General features: G+C 41.2%; 1 protein-coding gene across 2 annotated transcripts in view; it reads left to right on the top strand.

Annotated features, from left to right (window-relative positions):
* WWOX (WW domain containing oxidoreductase) overlaps nucleotides 1–16,389 on the top strand; it is a 797,581-nt gene that overhangs the window by 595,954 nt on the left and 185,238 nt on the right. The gene's annotated exons all lie outside the window — the stretch shown is intronic.

The raw sequence follows: 16,389 nt of genomic DNA, 5'->3' as shown, positions 1-16,389 counted from the left end.
AATACACTGCATGTCATGTATTAATCTTGAAGGGGGGAGGAGGATAAGTTGTTTCTCCACAGATAGCTAAAAAGCATAAGAGGGTTATCTGAAGCAAAGGAATTGTGAGCTCATTTGTTATTTCAACAGCCTGATTTGTTTCCTATAATAAATGTGCAACTTTTTGCAGGTTGCCTACATTTTTTTTATTACCATTTGATGTTTTTGGTAATGACCATGTTTCCACCCTATATTTGATGGAGCACTCAGCAAAGGTCCTTCTACTGGGTCCTATCTTACTCACCCCACCCACCAGTGGGTTTACCCAGCAGCAATAGGCAGCGACACTCTAATAGACACTATAGAATGATGTTATAGAGCTGGCCATCTGGATCTGGGACCTGGCCACCATTTTAATTTCCCCAAATGCCCTTGACGTAGCACTCCTCCAGAGCATTTTCAGCAATTAAAATGGCAGACCCCAGTGAGGGAGGTGACATTTTAATCCATGAAAATAACCCACAGCACCATGCCACTGGGGTCATTATGAAAAATGAAAATGGCTGCCATGTAGTTCTGATCTGAGCACCAGAAAATAAATGTGGTTAAAGGGGGGGGAAGGCAGGCATCAGTGATGGGCCTTGCTGGAGCTCTTTTACTCCAGGAGCAGCCTGCAGATGCTTGCTAACCCTGGCTCTGTTTTTCACCCCTTTGCCAGATGGAATAGGATAGGTTGTCAATGAGAAGGTCTCAGGCGTGTGGCGGCCAAGATAGATGGATTACAAGGGATCAAGTGACCATGTGACTTAAATTTTGTCAGGAGTGTCTGCAGAAATATTGGTGGGGTAGGACAAGGTCTAAGAGTTGTTAACACAGGCCATTTACAACCTACTGCACCTATCATTACATTTAGAATTTCAGAGGAGGGCCACCCTCCTCCCCCCCGGACACTCTTGATTTTCATAGTAGTTGAAGTTCTTAGCTGAAGAAATATAAATACAAGTTGTGGTAAATACAGTCATATTTAATGTTCCACTGGACTACATCAGGTATAAAAGGGTTTTTTTTAATTATTTATATCCCACCCTTCCTCCTAAAAGGGCCCAGGGCAGCAAGCACACCTCTTTGCTGTTTGTAAGACATTTAGATACATACTGGTTGTGTCGATTGATACGGGTATGGTAGAAGGTCCAGCTTGAAAATCAGAGATTGGAAGCTTTTTGATCAGAGCTTGGAAAAGTTACATTTTTGAACTATAACTCCCATCAGCCCAATCCAGTGGCTATGCTGGCTGAGGCTGATGGGAGTTGTAGTTCAAAAAAGTAACTTTTCCATGCTCTGTTTTTGATACCGTCAAATGCTATATTGTAGTTGTTTCAAAATGTGCATTGATCTAAATTAGCAAGCTACATTTGTGACTTTGATAGCAGAAGCTTGTGAATAACAGCTCTGAATTCCTATACCTCCAGAGTCTATAAACAATGTCTTAGAAAATGTGATAGGGAAAGATGGCAATGAGGAGATCCTAACCAGTATGGCCAAGCACAATATCCTGAATCATTGGCATGGAGGTGCTGTTAAGTATATGTTGGGTTGAATGCTAAATTAGAATGTAGGAAGCTGCCTTATACCACGTCAGACCATTGGACCATCTACCCCCATATTGTGTACACTGACCAACCATGACTGTCCAAGGTTTCAGGCCAGCCCTATGTGGGTCCTTTTTTAGGAAAAGAACCTGGGTCCTTTTTTAGGAAAAGTGCTCTATCACTGAGCTTACAGCCCTTCTTCAGATGCATGTTATTCACTTGACATCATAATGATAACAGGTGACCCTTTTTCCTTAGCAGCCTGGCTTCAACTCAACCAGCACCTGCAAAGGAGCATTTGTCCCTACTTGCCAAGGAACAATTGGGATCACACTTGAAGGATTCTAGTTGTTCCTTTGCAGCTGCATCTTTATCTGTCCCACTTCTGACATCAGTTATGACTTCACATATGAGGCAGGTCGATGTAGCTTGGGAAAAATGCCCCAATGGGCCAAATTAGGACCCCTGATGGGTCTACTTTGACCCATGGGCCAGAGGTTCCCCATGCTTCATTTGATATGCATGATACACATTTTTTTTTAGATCTCATTAGAAGCTAGCCTGATGCTGAAGCCTTGATGTCCATATAGCTCTCCGGAGAAACAGACGCGTGTTTTTTGCTTGTGAAATTTGCATGATAGTTTTAGATTTTTTACGATATGAAGGTACATTAAATCTGAAAAAAACTTCCAAATCTGCTCGTAATTTTGTGTGGCCTTGCTAACTCATGCGCTCATGTACAAACTACTGTGATGTGCTCAAGGTAGGGTTATCTTTGAAGACAACTTAGCAGCTGTTGTTGCTACATAACATGGTGGCTGGCTCTTGGTGGGCACAGTAAGGACAGAATACAGCACTCCAATTTTGAAGGCTGCCATTAAGTTACTGGACCCAATCTGCTATTGGCTTGTCAAGCCCTGAACGGCTTGGGACCAAAATTCTTGAGGGGGGGTCTTTCCTGTTAACGGCCAACCTCCTTGTTACAATCAGCAGGAGAAACCCTGTTTGAAGTTCCAGCCTTGGCAGAAGCTAGGGCAGTTTCAATGAGAGACAGGACATTTCTTGGTGGTGGCACCCCATTTATAAAACATTCTCCTGGGGGACATTTGGTCTGCTCTTTTAGTAGATGCATTTGAACATCCATTTCAAATGCTTTTGTTTATCCAGGCTTTTGGTTTGTAGTTTGTTTTCCATTAGGGGTGTGGTCCCTTTAGGTGTTCCTGCTCCCATCTCCTCGTACCTACATGCAGGATCCAAGGGCACATTTGACTGTGTCACATTTCACCACTCTTTTCAAAGGTGTCAGAAAATCCCATATTTTCCACAGGCTTGCTAAACCTATGGGCCCACAGTGGCCTACTAGAGTTTGCTGGCTTATCTCTCATCTCTGCCAAGCCTGACATGATGTACTTCAGCCATGCTGATAATTTAAGATGTGAACAACCATCCATTCAAGCCCAAACGGAGCTCTGAGAATTAGCATTTGCAGGCATGCCTTGAGAGTCAAGCACATGCAGGAGCTTGCAAAACAAAGTGAGAAAAAAAGGCAAAAACAAAGAAGCTCTGGGAGCCAAACATCCAACTTGCAAGTGTCAGGTATTTGCAATGTTATTCTCAAGAAGTTGTCCAGGGACTCCAGTTTTACTGCTTCCTAGATGAATATATAATGAATGAAGATGAGCAGCTGTGCAAAGAAGAATAATGACCTGATAATCTGCCTCCTGCTGTCATCAGACAGGCCAGAGCCTACAGACCACAACAGCGTAGCCATCTAATTCCCCCCCCCCCCCGTAATGGTACATACAACCCACCAGCTTTCATAAACATTGTAAGAGACAGAGTAATGATGGGCCTAGGATACATGGTATCAGTGCCTTTATATCATCAGCATTTTAGTGTGCATTTTTCCTAACATACACATTTTTTCAAGCATGTTTTCCCTTATTTAATGTACTTTATATATGTTATTTTCATTAATATATGCATTTTTATGCACGCTTTCCCCTAATAGGCACATTTTTTGTAGTTCTGGAGAACTGTATTGCAAAATATGGATAAATTGCTGTATTTCAGTTTGTGTATTGTTTGGGGAAGTGCAAATTAGGTAGGTTCCCATAAATTTATGATGACAATGATTATTTATTAGACTTGTTAGTCGCTTCTCATACAGAGACCTCCAAGTGGCTTACTACAAATTTAAAAAACATAGACATATTATAATATTAACACATTCATAAAAAATCACATGCAATTCATAAAAATTAAAATGTGAATCAAACTGCATTTCTCCTTTATCCGTACATTCAAGAAGACTTTTTAAAAGCATTCATCAGCATGCAATGAATATGCATGAGGGGAATGCAGTGGGCTTCAGTCCCATCCTATACACATTATTTGTACCAACTTTGAATGCTTGGAAAGCGTTTGTCTGCTCTCCATATTGCAAAAAGTACATTGGTTCAGTGTTGTTTTTCTTCACAGGTGATATTCAGATACTACGTTTTTTTTTACCCCTGTAAATATATGCTTACTGTTGCATTCATTAATTAGCGTGCCTCTAAATCAATTTCAAATATTATCAGTGTTATTTCATTGGCCACCCTGGGATCATGGCTGGTGAACGGTGGCCAATAAATCCCATAAATAAAAAATAGGTGCATATGGAGAAAGGGCATTTATTGACATCTACAAATACAAATCTAATTGACATTTATTGGCATTTACAAATAAAAATCTAATTCCAAAAAGCCTAGATAGAGCTTCTGGATTAATATAGAGATACATACATTAACTAGCAATGCCAGCATTCTTGCCAAATGTCACCTTCCAATAACGTATAAATCCTTTCAGGTGTGAGTCTGTGGTTATTTGTTTTGAAGCTTTCACTTAAACATCTAGAAAAAGTATGAAAAGAGAGGAGGAGATAAAACCCAGATATAATCCCATAATGTCAGATCTGTCAAAAAGATGTCAGGAGGGAAATATTTTAAGCCGCGCTTATAGATAGTTTATAACACACACACACACACTTTTGCAAAGGCTTATTTCAGCACAGCCTTGCAGAACATGACCTCATGTAACTGTGTAATTTTGAAGATTTAGACACTCCACCACACTCCGCCTGGTGCGGAGATCCCCTTTCTGCCCTACAGCCTGAGGAAATGAGTGTTTGAGTTAATTTACTAACTAATAACAATTATAATTTACTACGGTAGTTTTATTATTATTATTATTATTATTATTATTATTATTATTGGACCTTTAGACTGCAATCATATGATCCAACTGAACACAGAACTACATTGGGGGTATTGTGGGAAATTAGATTGGCATCTAGACTAGGGATGGGATCCATTGGTCAGTGCCAGGTCAATAGCGTTCTGTTGACCTAACAGGCTGGCATCAGTTCGAGTTTATTTTTCGTCCGCTAGTCACTGCCTTTACCAATCCTTTTTTTCCCCTCACAGAATAAATCTTGATATTAATATCAATATTTTTAAAGAAAATTTTGATAACTTTAAAAGAGAGATGGGAAAAGCTCCGTCTGGAACCCTGGAGAGCTGCTGCCGGTCAAAGTTGACAATATTGAGTTTGATGGACCTATGATCTGACTCAGTATAAGGCAACTTCCTATGTTCCTATCATATGGAAGATAACAAGTGAAGGGGCATAAGATTATTTTTACTGCAACAGGCTGAATTTTTTTAGGGATTGTCATTCAAATGAAGAAAAAAGGAGAAAGAGAGAGAATAGGGAGAGACTGAAGGAAAAAAACAGAAAGCTGGACATGCGCTGTTAAAAAAAGGGGGGCTCCCACTTTGGATTGGGCCTAGAGTTTGGTCCCCAAGTAGAGAAAACTGAAGATAAAAAAGTTGAGCCTTTTCCCAAGTGAAAGCGATTTCTTTGCCATCTTTGTTTATACAAACAAACAAACCTTACCACTTGCTTTCTGGTGTGAATTTGGGGAGAAAGAACTTCCTGTTGACAAAACCAGTTGATATTTTGGACACTGGATTGCCCCCCCTCCCCCTCCTCAAGAGCAACACCACTTGCAAAGATCCTATTTATAAAAGTGGACTGCTCTGTATGGAGATCAGTGTTAACCAGAAGCCCATAAATAAGTAATGGAATCTAATTTTCCGTTATTACAGCCCTCATTTCAGAAATGCATCTCTGGCAGGACGTTGTAATGATTTTGTATTACTTAGGAAAACTTTTTTTACAGCTCTTTCTCTCCCTGCCCAGTTACTTCCTTACTACTTCATTAGATTTGATATTTTCCATTTTTTTACAGAGCTTCTGAAAAGTCAGAGAAATGTAGTTTATCTATTTATTAGATTTATATCTTGCCCTTCCTCCCAGTTGGAGCCCAGGATGACAGTTTTTTTTTTAAAGGCCTTTGAGACTTTGTAAGATACTTTTAATGCCCTTCTTCAAATGTTCTTGGCATGTTATGCTTTGGCGTCCACAGCAAAACCCATTAGCTGTGACAGGTTAAGACGCCTCTATAGACTTCACCACAAAAGAGCTGAATCCGTGCCAGCCATTTCTCCAGATCGTGATGCAGGTACTACTATACTTTTGCCATGCAGCAAAAGAGGAAAGTCAAATCTGTAACCCTCCTTTTAGGCTTCCTGACCTGGGAGACTGGGCAGTTTTCAGTATTCTGAATAACAATGTTTGGCATTTTGGTTTATTTATTTGTTTATTTATTAAAACCCATCCTAATAATAGGCAACTGGGGCATTTGGTGAGCATTTAGCTGATCTTGTACCTATGTTGCATACATAATTGTTAGGGGGTTAGAGAGTAGTTGTAGACACTGTGCGCTGTTTAAATTAAAATGCATTGATCACAGAAAGTCCACAATCAATATGCCCCAGTGTATGCTTTCTGTAGCTCTAAAAGGCTAACAACTCCTGACTGTCTACCAGTCTAATATGTGCTCCCAAAGTTTCATTAGAATCTTTTATCTGCAAATCATGGGGAGTTTTATGACACAACACATTCCATCCAAAGTTAGCTTCTCATACCTCAAAGCTCCAAAATGAATCAGTATAGAGATCAAGTTAATCTGAGCTGAAGTTGTATTGGTGTTAAGGCTGAATTGTCAGCAGTTGTGCAAAGAGCTGGGAGTTGAGCTGAGGAACACAAGAGAAAATGCATCAGAGCCACTAAGACCTTGGGCGCTTCCAGACAGCATCTTTATTGAGCATTCATCCTGATTTGTTTGCAGGAAAATTAGATGCTGTTGACTATTTAATGAGCATTCATTCTGATTTGTTTGGAGGAGGTTAGATGAAGCAAGAGTTATTCCACGCCTTGCAGTGGATTTTCCCATCACTTTTCTTATCACAGAAAGTCTGAACTTGGGGGGGAAGTGGGTTTGTTGTGTAAGACCTCCCAATCAACTGTAATTGTGCAACCAGAACCTGCCAGTATGTGATTATTCCAGTTGAAAATAGTGACCAGTCTGGAAGTATCCCTTCTTGCTCAAGGTCCAAGTCCCAGCTCAAACAGGATGTCCCTTGTGGCACTTTCTCACTAGAAGGGTCTAATAGGCAGTCTGGCTGGGTGGGATCCAACTTTGGCCCAAGGCATTCTGCTTTCTGCCCCCTCCTGTTCTTGTAGCACCTGCTGCCCAAGGTGATTGCCTCACTCAGCCTAATGGGTAGGGCTGGCCCTGGTAGGACCAATCAAGAACCTTCAGAGTACTTCATTGTCAGGAAGATGTTCCAAGGTGCTTACCACAAGGGGAAACCATATGAGGAACAGAAGGTTTGCAGTTCTAGCCTCAGTAGCTTTCTACAATTGTAAGATCCTGACCTCTTTAAAAATCTGTGTTAGAACTGACTTGCTGGATCTGACCAATGTCTAGTGGCCACTCAAGTGCCTTGTTTCATGCCTTGTCACTGAGCTTCTGTACACAGATTGTGACTTTATTGATTAAAAAATGAACTGAGATCAAAATCATTTGGTTTTTCTGCTCTGGATGTCAATGCATGAAGGTGAAGAGCTTAAGAAATGTGAATGCATTTAAATTAGTTGCAGGCTGGCCTCCAAATGCAGGAGAGTGAGGTAGCAGCTTGGACTGTACCTCTTTAGACTGAAGGGGAAAGGGTCACTTTTTCTTGTTTCCCTGTGCAATAAATTATCTGCACATTAAAAAAACCCCAGAAACAGATAACTATCACAGCACAGGTGATGGCTGTAGTCCAACTTGTTCTCTGTGCATTGGTTTTCTACTTGCAGCTAGTTTATGCTTTGTTCTCTTTAAATGCAGAAGAGCAATCCAAAATGTGATTTCGTACATCATCTCCCTCTGCTACAAAAAAACCAGACATGAATAGGTTGTGTGGGTATGTCTAGGAGTCTGACAGCAGTAGTCCACCTGTTCCTACAACTAGACTATAGCCTGAAGAGAAGCCCGTGCTAGTAGGCATCCTTATTTATAGTTCTAACAATTAATGTATGGAATTCCTTGTGACAAGCAGTGGAGACTGTTGGCTCTGATGTCCATGACTGAATCCGCTCTGGGTTTTAATCCAAACTTGCAAGGAGCTCTCCAAGGTGCCGAACCTATTTTGGGAATAGGTTTCAGTGTCCTGGGCAGCTCCTTTAAAGTTCTGACTAAAATCCGTTACGGATTCCCTGCCCCACTGACATCAAAGCCACCAGTCTCCACTGGCCACAAGATATAGTGATATGGTCAGTAACTCAGATGGCTTTACAAAAGTATTAGACACATTCATGGATGCTAATCATACCAATGGCTGCTAGTCCTGATAGGGATAGAGTGGCTAAGCCAAAGCTCTCCATATGTTGTTAGACTCCATAAATCTCATCCAAGATGGCCAAAAGGGATGGTGGAAATTGTAGGCCAGCAAAGTCTGGTGGGCCACAGCTTCCCCACCCCTGCTTATATGTAATCTCCAGATTCATGGGCAGCTTTGAACATGTGAAAGCCAGCTTCTGCTAAAAGGATTCCAGTAGTTTCCACAGCTTCAAAGGGTGAGTTATATACTAGTTATGATATGATATAGATACTGTCATTACAGAATCTAAAAAGAGCCACAGTATTCTCTCTGTGTCTCTCTGTCTCTGTCTCTCTCTCTCTCACACACACAGACACACAGAGCAGCAGCAGCAGCATATCAAGACAGTATAGGGGGTAGAACTGAGGAAAACATCATCTCAACCCACTTCTCCAAAGGCCTGGGTGGAAAATTGTGTATTGACCTGTCAGTGAAAGCCATATAATGCAACTGCACAATGTACCTCAGAGGAGAGGGCATTCCAAAGCCTAGGGGCTACCACCAAACAGACTCTCCTATGTGTCACTGGTCTTTGAACCATATTCGGTGGCAGCACCATGAGCAGTGACTTACCTGTAGATCTTACTGCTGAGACAGGTTGATAGGGAAGGAGGTGCTTCATCCAATATTTGGAAAAGGTGTACTCTTTTTCCCCCTGATGTTTGTGTCTCCCACCTAACAAAGAAAACTGTTTAATATGAAACAGCAAATGAGCTGCAGTATCTGCCTGTCTGATGCTGCCCAACCCTCTTTACTATTCTATCCAGCTTCCATCCACCACAATAAATTCTGATTAGATATTGAAACATCATCCTGAAAAATAACCCTCCTTTTAGTCTTGCATTACTTATACTTTGACACATCATGTGATACGTCTGATAGCATATGTCATCTAGATTCTTCTGCAGTGAAATTCAGAGAGGAGTTTAAGTTCTGATATCGCTTGTACAAATAAAAAAAAATGTTGACAGATGTGCCTTGTACATCGGGCCTCTGCCTTTTAAAAGAACGTGATGTTTTAATTATCTGTCCTGCAAATATAATTAAAAATTTTCTCAACTCTAACATCTTGGCATTACTAAAAATCCAGTTAATTTTAATTCTATTTTTCAACTCTAATAGCACTATGTTACCTGCCTTAAAGGAATTATTTAGTAGCATTAAAATTATACTGCTGGTATTAGCTTCTTGGAGGTGGGTCTTTTTTCCCCTTTTTCTCTTTTTAGGATGGGCAAGCCAAGCTTGAATTCATTAGTATGCTAAGCTTTTCCAATTAAGCCCAATCCAAATTGTAAAGAGACATTTGAGACTGGTCTTCCCAAAGTAATGACCCCCTCATGTGTGGCCCTTTCAGCCTGTGTGCTTATAGAGTGAGGTTGTTAAGACTGATGAATGGTTGTGCGAAGCCTTGATTTCCACTTCCCAGGTAGCTGATGGCTTGGACCATGAACATAGCTGCTTTTTCAGATATTATTTGGAGGTAGATTCAGGTTTCTTGCCAAGGGTATACTTAGGCCTGAGGCCATGTGATACCTGCATTGCCCCTCGTTTATTCATTCATAATAATTTCTTAAGTTCCCCTTTAAGGATACAAATCATTCCAAGTTGCTTATCATTCCATTCTTTAAAACCACAATAAACAAGATCAGCATAGAAAGTCACCAGGATCCTTCACATGGGGCAGTTGGTGAGAGATGGCCCTGTGGTGATGGGAGGGAGCAGTCCAGGCAGAACAGGAGAGGCACTTGCTGTGTTCTTTGCCTCCCTCCCCTGCTCACCTGAGGTCTATCTCATAGGCAGTTGGTGGTATATGGCCCTGTGCACGGAGGGTGCAGTCTAGCTGGAGCTGGTTCTGATGTCTTCTTCAACTGCCTCCCTCTCTCTCCTGATGTAGTGTTGCTCTGAGGCATTGTGATATATTTAAAATGACTACCACGGCTCCCATGAGCATGGCTGCCAGGTAAGCCTATGGCCAGTCAGGGGAAGGAGAAACAGTGGGGGGGGCAAGGAGGACACTGCTGAGGACTTCCTCAAATCTGGAGCCAGCTTTGAGTGCAGTCAACTGGGAGCTGCACCTTGTATGGCCATCTGATGTGAAACCCTTTTCATTTCTGTGGGAACCCCCAGGGGGGGAGCAGGGTTGTGCCTAGTGGCACTACCTCTATTCAGTCAACAGAAGCCTACATGCATGCAACTGTATAAGTATAGGCTCTGGATGTGCAATGGGAGGGGCTCCCTATTGCTAAACCACAGAGAGAGGGGCTGCATATGTACATCTTATACACACAAAGGATTGATCTACTTCAAGGATCAATTGAATATGTGGGGTTCAGACTTAGGGGCAATGGATTGAAACATCTCATACCCCCCAAATGTAATGTGTGAAGTGACTTTGCCTGTACCTCTTGTGCATGGTGTGGAGGAAGTGGACAGAAGTTTTTCATCCTCTTTCATAATGTTGGAACTAGGGGCCATTCAGTGAAGCACAAGGACAATTGCAGAGCTATGAAAAGGAGGTGGGAAGTTTATTATTATTATTATTATTAAATTTATTTATACCCCACCTTTTGGCCAAAGGCCCTCAAGGCGGCTTACAAAGAAAAATAAACACAAGTATAAAAATACATCAATGAAAACAATACAATTTACAACATAAACTAAATAACAAATAACATTATTAAGGGGAAAAAAGTGTTGATCTTCCTCCAGTCCATTCTTATTTCTGATGAGCAAGGCGAGGTAACAGAGGAAGTTCTCAGTATCCCTGGGTGCTTTATACATATAGAAATATGTCTATATATATCACCACAAGCTCAGAAGCAGCCCAGAACGAGCCTGAATGCTGCATTCCGTTAGAACACAAGAAGATCAGACCAAAGGTTATCCCAAAGGCAGAGCTTGGAAAAGTTACTTTTTTGAACTACTACTCCCATCAGCCCAATCCAGTGGCCATGCTGGCTGGGGCTGATGGGAGTTGTAGTTCAAAAAAGTAACTTTTCCAAGCTCTGCCCAAAGGCCAGTTGTGAGATCAACTAAAAACAACCACACCTTTACTCATCCCCAGATGGGTGACGTACTAAAGGATGGATGGACAGGTTGCTGTGCCAAGTTGAGAAGCTGGTTATTTCTTCTGCATCTAGGATCTAAAGGTTCACAATCCCATCATGATTTGAAACATTGTTTAGCAAATAATGCAATAAAAGAGTGGAAGTTCATTACACTATCCAATAAATAATAAGAAAATACAGGAGGCCTTTTGGTGTGCGTGTGAAGTGTTGATTTCCTGATTTCAACAATGTAACAGGCCTTACAGAGTGGACGACTCTGTTTTATGTAGGGACACTTGCGGTGTTTGATGATTCCAAATGACTACATGAAAATTTGGACATCTCTATCCACATCTCTTGGATGAATGTGTGGACCAGAACTTATCTATCCACTGGATTGCACTCAAATTGTATTTTTATGGAGGGGTTTATTATATGGTTGCCATTGTTTTAACGTGTTGTAAACCACTTTGCTGTTTTTTTAACAAAGGAGCAGTATACAAATATTTTTATAAATAAAAAATGTTGGAAGATTCAGGACAGACAAAAAAAAAGTACTTTACATTGTGCATGGTCAAACGATGGAGTTCATTTCCAGAAAATACAGTGATAGCTTCCAACTTGGATGTCTTTATAAGCGGACTAGACAAATTCATGGAGCAGAAGGCTATCAATGGCAACTAGCTGCAGTGGCTATGTTCTACCTTCACTGTTGGAGGCAGTATGCCTCTGAATGTCACTTGTTGGGAATCACAACTGGGAAGAGTGCTGTTGCACACAGGACCTGCTTGTGGGCTTCCTATAGGCATCTGGTGAGCCACTGCAAGAACAGGATGCTGGACTAGATGGTCTGATCCAGTAGGACTCTTCTTATGGACATTTCATTGGAGGCTGGTGGCTTCGATTACAGTGGGGCAGTGAATTCTCTCTGACTAAAGCCCAGAGTGGATTCACTTCCCCGCTGACATTGGAGCCACCAGCCCCCACTGCATATGTTCCAATATTACCAATGAAAAGTGAGGTAGGAAAAGCAATCTTGTAAGGCTATATCACTTCAAAACGTCAAACCGGACAACCATGGGCTGATTTGCAGGTGCAATCCTGTCTTCCATATGAACCTCATCAGGCTCATGTTTCTCTGTGTTCATGAGAAGGGAAACAGCAGTGCCCAGGCCTTTGAATAATAACTTAAATAGATTTTTATTAGGGTGATGTTACGGATGTTTGTTGCTACTGATTTCAGTGTGATTTGATTGTTTTAATTATGGTTTTATCATTGTATGTTCTGTTTTTATTCAGACTGTTTAGTCTATGTTGTTAGCCACCATGTGCTCCTGGTTGGAGGAAGGGTGTGATATAAAAATAATGAACAAATGAACAGCCTGGAAGTGCATGTGTCTATTTACAAGTAATTGCTGAGATTACCATGATTGGAGAAGCCCAGTATTTTTTTATTTTGGGGGGGGGGCTGTGAGGGGAACAGGAAAGCTAATTGGTCCTAAAAATCAAAATAGCATGTTGGAAGTCTCTAGTCTGTAGCTATATCCTACAGCAGATTTAAACTTTGGGAGTTTAGGTCCAAAGAGATTGGGACAGTCCTTTCTAGCTTTGTAATTGCTGTGGCTTCCAAAACAGCAGCAGCAACAACAAAACCCTCTTGGAATATGAATTTAGCTGTTTGTGCAACGCCAGGTCCATCTACTAAGAATTCAGGGCCAGGCAGTTGTTCAGTCCTTAGCAAACTGACCCAAATGTCTGGGAACTTTTTGGATTCTGAAATGGAACTTGTGAAGAAGTGTGTGCAGTGCTATTGGTTGTAATCAAAGCAGCTGTGGACTTTGTTATGCAGAGAGTCTGGGAGAACTCTGCAAGTGCCGACAGATACCTGCTGAGTGCTTGCTGCTGTGATGAATTTTTCAAAAGAAAAGGCTTGGGACCCCATCATTGGGCACTAATTGTTTTGAATTTTCCCTGTGGGTAGAAACTGAGGATGCACCTGCAATGCCAACAGTCATGTGATCAGAGTGCCATGCTGTCTCTGGAGGCATGGAAACTCATGACTTGCTTGCTTAGAATGATAGAATTATTCTCCTTATATTTTTCTAATATTCTCATTGTGTCATGAGTTTCACTTTCCCTTCCAGAGACAGCTAATGGTGTGGAGCAAGGGCAGAGATGCTAGTAATGTGTTGACACTGCATCACATGGTGAACATCATCAGCATGTTCTTGGTGGATGCAATATGCAGTCGAGAAAATGGTACTGTGGCTCGGATTGTTAGCCAGACTTGTACATGTCCTCAAATTACATTAGATATTGTTGTCTCTGAATTTAAAGCATCACATGTAACTCATAGCACTCCTGCTGTAGGTTGATGTCTTTACCATCAGCCAGTAACAGTTAACGTAACATCTGGATTGCATCTCCCATCCCTGACCATTGGTGGCTGCAGCTGTTGGGAGTTGGGTGTCCAACAGCAACTAGAGAGCTACAGGTTTCCCCATCCCCACTCTAGAGCGAAGAGTTTGGAACCTGGACCATATCACCAACTCCTAGGGAAGTGAAGGGGCTCACCAACATATGCCTAATTATATTGTAGTGTTGTATGGATTTTAATCGTAAGCTGCTTTGGGAACAAATTTTGACTAAATAGTGGGGTATAAACATGATATGAGAGCTAGTGTGGTGTAGTGGTTAGAGTGTTGGACTACAACTGGAAGACCAGGGTTCGAATCCCCACACAGCCATGAAGCACACTGGGTGACCTTGGGCCAGTCACTGCCTCTCAGCCTCAGAGGAAGGCAATGGTAAACCACCTCTGAATACCGCTTACCATAAAAACCCTATTCATAGGGTCACCATAAGTCGGAATTGACTTGAACACAGTTCATTTCATTTTCAAATATGATACATTTTTTTAAAAAGTATATTAAGAAAATAGCAATGGGTAAGGCAGACTTGTACAGTGGCTCTTGAGACAGACGGGAAAGTCTTGATGATGAACTTCTCTGCATTCTTGGACTAGCCGAACTTTAGCATTTAGGAAACTTGTGTTGCTGAACAATCAGCATTTGTAGATACTTTAGAAGAGTTTGTGGTTTCACTGTTGATGAAACAGATGGCCTTGCTCAATCCAGCTGAATTTTCCAAGCCTATGCTTACAGATAAGGATTGTGTAGATTCTCCAAGCCCATGCTTACATATAAGATTTGTGAGGATACTTAATTTTATTTTTTAAGAAATGGGAATAGGGATCAGATACGGATTTGGAACATTTCAGTTGATTCTGAAAATATGTTCATGAGAAGATTGTAGACTGAATGGTTTGTGCTACTTGAAATTACATAATTGACAAATTCCAGAAGAGTAAGGTCTTTAAGATAACAGATTTTCACTCCTTTGAACCTGTTATTTATTTATATATATATATATATACACATACATACATACATACACACACACATTTCTGTGGCATTGTATTGAGTCAATGCCAGGTGATATAGATGCCAGAATTCATATGGGAATTCTTATTATCTCATGGATGCTAATTTTGTATAGTTCATGAATCCTCATCATAGCTTCTCCATTTTACAAGAGCTGTCTAGAAGTTTACAAGGTCCAAAATATTTCTCTCAACGTATGTGCCAAGAAATATGTTTGAAGATAAAAGCTGCTGCTGTTAAATTGAAGTTTGGCAGAAGAAACACTATGAAGAAAGATTAAGTGTAAAGGGTTGTGTCCAAAGGTTTATTTCCTTTGACAGCTGGAGCTTCTACCATCGGAGAAAGGCGTCTTCCATAAGAGAATGGAAATCGTTGCCATAAGCTGTTACTTTGTGCCCTAAGTGTTCGAAGACATTGCTGTGCCCTCCTATCCAATTTCCGTTTAAAGATATATCAGGAGATAACCCACAACTTCTTATATATCCTGGAATCCTTTATGCTTGTGCTGTCCCCTATGGAGCTTTTCATCAGACATGGTAAATACCAACTGTTACCTCATGAGGACAATCTGATTAGAAACATTTACCACATGAAAGTGAACATAAAAACAAGGTTTTAATTGATGTTCTTCTTCATCTTCTTTCATAATGAATAATTGGAAGAAAATGCAGTAACAATCGTCAACTTGTCTCTGCAAAGGAACATTGCAAATCATTTGTCTTAAAGCCCCCTTAGTTCAAAACCAGCCAGTTAAGAGCCAGGCTATAACTAAGATTAAGTCTGCAATCCAATACACACTTACCTGGGAGTAAGTCCCACTGAACCCAATGGAGCTTACTTCTGAGTAGACATGCAGTGGGTTGCAGATGTGACCTAGACAGACAGCCAAACTAGGGGAGGAAGAATGGGTAGGCACAGGTGATGGGGCTGGGTGGGGCTGGTGGTGGAGATGCACTGAGGCATGGGAGGACAAAACAATCTCTTCATCTGCACTCTGTTCTCCTGAATGGCTCATTTCAAGGTGCTCCAGTGGATTGACCAGAACCTCCTAGTCTGAATCTAGTGGATCCTCACACACACCCTCCAACTTTCCAGACTTAAAAGAGATTTGTGCTTGAAAATGTCCCAACTCTCATGCTGAGGATTACTGTCTGAGCTAACTTCTCTTCCCTTTACACAATACTGAAGGCTGTTCTCCATCTTCTATATTGGTTTTCTCAGACATGCACCATCCACCATTGATGAAAAGAGGGCATTTGTTAAATATAAGGTTAGAAATACATAACTGCCTTAGTTATCAGCTGTTCAAAATATGCTTCAGAAGGCTCTTGGCACAGGCAATTGACCTATATTTGCACTACAGACAAAATAATAACAGTTGGAAACCTGTGGCTCTCCAGATATTGTTAGACTCCAAACAGCACCAGCCAGCATCGCCAATGTTCAGGCATAACGAAAGTGAAGTCTACCAACATCTAGAGAGCTACAGGTTCCCCTCCTCTGATGATTCCATACT

Source organism: Rhineura floridana, chromosome 13, assembly GCF_030035675.1.
Source record: "Rhineura floridana isolate rRhiFlo1 chromosome 13, rRhiFlo1.hap2, whole genome shotgun sequence".
Taxonomy (NCBI): domain Eukaryota; kingdom Metazoa; phylum Chordata; class Lepidosauria; order Squamata; family Rhineuridae; genus Rhineura; species Rhineura floridana.
Note: the sequence above shows the minus strand (reverse complement) of the source record. Positions and strands in the feature narration are given on the sequence as shown.